General features: G+C 38.3%; 1 pseudogene; it reads left to right on the forward strand.

Moving 5' to 3' along the window:
* The window catches only part of LOC108512572 (SURP and G-patch domain-containing protein 1 pseudogene), a 118,375-nt pseudogene extending 113,176 nt beyond the window's left edge, over positions 1-5,199 (forward strand).
* Positions 5,200-6,000: the final 801 nt, after the last annotated feature.

Below are 6,000 nucleotides of genomic sequence, written 5' to 3' on the forward strand. Positions count from 1 at the left end.
TAGAAAATTGTGTAATTAGAGCTTCCACAAAGTCAACTTGTTTGGCCAACAATCACATAGCTCCTAAGCAGGGGATGGTGATGAAAATTTGGCCAAGGGAAAATATCTTAACAATGTACACAACTAACTGATTAGTAGTAGAATGAAGGTCTTTAGACAAATTCTTCATTTCACTTTTTAACCACATCACAATAAAACAATCTTAAAATGAATAACTTTTTAATATTTCATCATGCTTACTCCATACAAATGTACAAGCCTAAATGGTACATAATATTGTCAGTAAAGAGGATACAGAGTTGGCCGGGTGTGGTAGCTCACACCTGTAATCCCAGCACTTTGGGAGGCTGAGACAGGTGGATCACCTGAGGTCAGGAGTTCAAGACCAGCCTGGCCAACATGGTGAAACCCCATCTCTACTAAAAATACAAAATTAGCCAGATGTGGTGGCATGCGCCTGTAATCCCAGCTACTCAGGAGGCTGAGGCAGAGAATCACTTGAACCCAGGAGGCGGAAGTTGCAGTGAGCTGAGATTGCACCACTGCACTCCAGCCTGGGCAAAAAGAGTGAAGCTCCATCTAAAAAAAAAAAAAAAAAAAAGGATACAGAATTCATCAGTTTTCCTCTCAGTTCCACTACATATAGAAAGTTACCTAATAGACCCTTTAAATATTCTGTGGACTTGTTTGTGTGCCAATCTGGGCAGATAAACTCGTAGCTCCGAACCCCAAGGTAATCCTAATTATGCCAAGCCTTTGAACACCTCTAAGAATGTGGCATCCCACACTGCAGCTGACAGTTCTAATGGTAACCATCCAATACAGGTCAGTGAATATTTTGCAAAGCCTCTTGACCCAGTGCAGAGGAAAGCTTAGTGCCTTCAAGGCAGAGGCATTTCCCAAAAGTCTGGAAAGAAAATTGGAAACCTTTGGTTTTCCATTTATTCCAGACAACGAAAGCAAATCCTGAAATCTTTTTATCTCTCTGCAAATGTCTACAATCTTCACAAAATATTCAGAGACTTGAGATTCATAAGTATGTAGGACTACATATGCCCTTTGGGCACTCCAACAGAAATTTCCTGACTAACTTTCCCAGCCTCGAATTTCTTCCAGAGGGACAGATGATCTCTTCTTCCTGACTTGATTAGAGTCCAGTGTAAGCATTTGGGAAGAACATAATGCCATTCTTAAAAAGTTTTCAGTGGTCAAAAGTCAGCTTGTCCCAACTCTTCATTCATTCTGCATTTACTAAATCATTCATTCAGTTGGCTAGTTAGCAAGTACTTACTGAGAGCTGCTTTATCTGCAGGAGGTTAGGGATATAGAAAATAATGGGCAGCCTCCATTTAAACAGGAGAATTTAAACATCACACACGCAGCAAAGCCATAGAGAAGCATAGACATTGCTGTTGGTGCAGCCAATAGAGAGATCACTACAAATGGAGTAGACAAGGAAGATTTTATTGAAGAAAAAAAAAGATACCAGGGCTTAGCTTGGACAGGTGATAAATGCATGGATACAGAGAAAAAACAAAGCAGATAAATAAAGTATGGAAGTGTACTAAGGCATGAATGCGCTGCTAAACCTGCTGCAGAGGATCCTGATAATGGTGTAACAGAAGACAGCATTGGAAATGTGTGCTAGAACCAGACTCTGGAAATCCTTGAATGCCAATTTGGGCTTAATCTTCTAAATAACAGAGAAGTTCTAATGTTCTTGAGTAGAAGAATAATAATTATAACATATTAGAACTAGGGTTTTCAAAAATATTAAAAATGAAAATAGAACTAACCACATGATTAGGCAATCCCATTTCTGGCTATATATCCAAAGAAATGAAATCAGTGTGGAAATCAGTGTGGAAGAGATATATGTACTCCCATATTTATTGCAGCATTATTTACAGCAGCCAAGATATGGAATCAATCTGTGTCCATTATCAGATGAATGGATTAAAAAAAAATGTGCTATACATGTTACACAATGGGATACTATTCAGCCTTACAAAAGAAGAAAATCATGTCGTTCACAACAACACAGATGAACCTGGAGGACAATATGCTAAGTGAAATAAGCCAGGCACAGAAGAACAAATACTGAATGAGCTCACTTACATGTAAAAATCTAAAATAGTTGAACTCATAGAAGTAGTGTGGGATGGTGTACCAGGGGCTGCAGGGAGGAGGGGAGTGGGGAGACATTAGTCAAAGGATACAAAATTTCAATTAGGAAGAATAAGTTCAAGAAATCTATTGTACAACTTGGTGACTGTAGTTAATAACAATGTATTGTGGTCTTGGAAATTGCTAAAACAGATTTTTACTGTTCTCACCACAAAAAAAAAAAGATGATAAGTATGTGAGGTAATGCATATGTTAATTAGCTCAATTCAGTCATTCCACAAATTATACATATTTCAAAACAACATGTGCATAATAAATATATATATTTTTTGTCAGTTAAAATCTTTTAAACAAATCAATTGGAATTACACAATATAAAACGTAATAATATCTTTGAACTGGAAATGGCTTTAGAGATCTAAGTAGCACCTTTCAAAGACTAATATGGAAATAATGGCTGGCTAGATTAGAAGACAGAGAGTCTAGAGGTGAGAAGGTAAGTGACAGATGATAAGGGTTTAAACTTAGAGTGATGACTTCCGAAGTCAAGAGGAAGAGTCTAATATGGGAGATGTTATGAAGTACGAACTGACAGACTGATCACAATGTAAAAGGAAGAAAGAGGAATCTACAGTAACATCAGTTTCAATCCTCGGTGAACACAGCAATGATGGTACTCACCATTTAAAAAAAAAAAAAAGGCTTATTGTGAGTAGGGGTGTGATGATGACAGTTTATGGTCAAGTTCAGCTGAGGTGAACAGAGGATCCAAGTGCATTTCCACCAAGTGGTTGGAGATTTATGACTAGAGTTCAGAAGTGTTCAAAGCTAGGGATGTGGATTTGGAAGTCATTTGTATAGAGGGAGTTCCTGCCAATATTGAAACTATGGTCCGAGAGCAGCTTCTGGCTTCTGAGAAGCCACAGATATTGTGGCTCTTTTATGTGGACACATAAGAAAATCGTGCCCTATGTTTTTGTTATCCTGAGAGAGAGAAGAGTAGGCTGAGCATATTGCACAACTAGTATTTTTCATTAAAGATGACAATAAATATAATAAAGTCGATCTGTGTAATGTAGAACAATAAGGACTTCTTCTTATTTGTCTTTGCATTCTCTGTGGCTTGCACATAGTAAGTGGTTCCCAAAATACTTGTTGATTGAATGCAAATGGAAGTTAGCTATTAAGATAATTAATATAACTAAAATAGTTACTGAGAACAGTTTACAATGCTCAGTTTTTATCCTAAGTAAGTACTGTTGGGAAATAGTAGAAAGCCCGAAGAAGCTGGAAAAGTTTGCGTTGTGTATTTCTCAAAATGGAAGGAAAATATAAAATTCTTCCTTTTGTACCCTAATTAATCATTAGCAACAATTTTGAAACCAAAATATCAACTTTTAATCATTATCATCATTGTTAATCTTCCCAAGCAGTACTTAGATTTGTGCCATAAAATATAACACAAAAGCTTATATATTTTCTTTATCCTCAAAATTATAGAAACAAAATTTTAGAACTGGGAACACCTCAGTGCATGATAAAAATTTAGGATGCTAATAGTTGTTCAACATCCACTATATCTTAGCTCCTGTCCCCAGACTGCACATTTGTGAAGTCTATATTCCTTGGTTGTTTGAAATCTTCCAGGTTAGCAGAATGTTCAGTACATGGTTTTATGGAAGCCCCAAACTCCTGGGCTCAGGCAGTCCTCCCACCTCAGCCTCCTGAATAGCTGAGACTACAGGCACATGCAACCATGCCAGACTATTTTATTTTTTATTTTTTGTAGGGACAGGGGTCTTTTCATATTGCCCAGGCTGATCTCAAACTCCTGCTCTCAAGCAATCCTCCCACCTCAGCCCCCAAAAGCACTAGGATTACAGGCATGAGCCACCACACCCAGCCCAATATGATGATATTTAGCAAGCACTTTTTGATTTGTACACAGGTCTGCCAAGCAAGAATTTTATTTTATTTTATTTTATTTTTAGACAGAGTCTCACTCTGTCACCCAGGCTGAAATGCAGTGGCACTGTCTTGGCTCGTTGTAACCTCCGCCTTTCAATTTCAAATGATTCTCATGCCTCAGCCTCCCCAGTAGCTGGGATTATAGGTGCACGACCGCGCCAACCTAACTTTTGTATTTTTAATAGAGATAGCATTTCACCATGTTGGCCAGGCAAAAGTGATCTGCCTTCCTCGGTCTCCCAAACTGCTGGGATTATGGGTGCGAGCCACCATGCCTGGCCTGCCAAGCAAGACTTTAAACATACGAATGTCCTCCCTCATCAAAAAACAAAAACTATATCTTGCTCAAATTAAGAGCTACAAAGCTTTTTTTAACATTAATCAAGTCATAGAAAAATACTGGTGTCAGTGAAGGTCCTAGGCTTTATGCAATAAGGTAGCAAGGTAAATGCTATCTTTCTTTTTTTTATGAGACAGAGTCTCGCTCTGTTGCCCAGGCTGGAGTGCAGTGGCACAATCTTGGCTCACTGCAACCTCCGCCTCCAGGTTTCGAGCGATTCTCCTGCCTAAGCCTCCCAAGCAGCTGGGACAACAGGCGCCCGCCACCACACCTGGTTAATGTTGGTATTTTTAGTAGAGACGGGGTTTCACCATGTTGGCTAGGATGGTCTCAATCTCCTAACCTCATGATTCGCCAGCCTCTGCCTCCCAAAGTGCTGGGATTACAGGCATGAGCCATCATGCCTGGCTGTAAATGCTATCTTTCAAATAAAGCAAATAGTATGTGAGTAGGCTTAAAACTAGTCATTTGGGCATTTTGCCCACATATCCTCATTTATTATACATATTTTTGCCATTTTTTTTTTTTTTTTAGTTTACCAGTGTCCTCCCAGAGACCTACCTATAGATCAATCTAGAAGTCAGGCTGTAAGGGTAGTTTCAACAAGATGTCTAGATGCTTGTGTAAGGGACAATATGTGTAAACCTTGTATACATCCCTTTGTAATTTCACTTTACATCTAAGGAGTGAAAAGACCAGCATCAGCATCAAGTTCCTGGTTTCCCGGAGGGATACTTCTGAGTCACAACAGCAAAACCGATGGTTGTCCCAAGCACAAAGCTAGGATTCTCTCACCTTCCTCAGAGGAATCCATCAGACAAAATGAAAGGCAGTTATATAAACATTCAGAGTAAACATTCAATTGTCTTCTGATTATGCTGAACACACACACATACACACATGCAAACACAAAGTGGTCAGAGGGCATGGAAGCTTTTCAGGAAAGACTTGTAAATTAAACAAGCACGACTTCAAACAAAGGGTTTCATATTAGACTGCAGAATCCAGTTAAGAATCAGCAAGATTAGTATTAATTTAATAAATAGTGCTGCTCTGCCCCTCTGTGGGAATACTGAGAAGTGCATGAGAAGATGCTCAGAATTCAGAATCAACTAATATAGATACCATTAGTTAGAGAAAGAGGTTAAGTACAAAGAAAATCCAGAGGCTTCTCTTTTAATAAGAAACTCATGCCAAATATTTATATTTTCTGAGTATAGTGTCAGTAGATGCAAAATGATAAGATATAAGTGACTTGGAAAGTGATTTGCAAATGTCAGTTTTTAATTCATCCACTTTTAAAGTTGAATTTAATGTACCTATATACTCATTTTCATTTCTTCCATGTGAAATGTCACTTGGTGGTGTATAAAAATGGTTACAAGTTTAAAAGTGAAACACAGGGATAACAGTAATAATTAACATTGATTGAGTGATTACTATATGTCAGGCACCAGGCAAATATTAATTCTTTTAATCTTCATACACAACAGTCTGAGGGAGACAGGGAACCTCATGGTACACAGGGCACCTCAAAGACCGTTAGGTAAATACATAAGTCTGAG

This window comes from Rhinopithecus bieti, unplaced genomic scaffold (assembly GCF_001698545.2).
Source record: "Rhinopithecus bieti isolate Rb0 unplaced genomic scaffold, ASM169854v2 scaffold_28846, whole genome shotgun sequence".
Classification (NCBI taxonomy): Eukaryota; Metazoa; Chordata; class Mammalia; order Primates; family Cercopithecidae; genus Rhinopithecus; species Rhinopithecus bieti.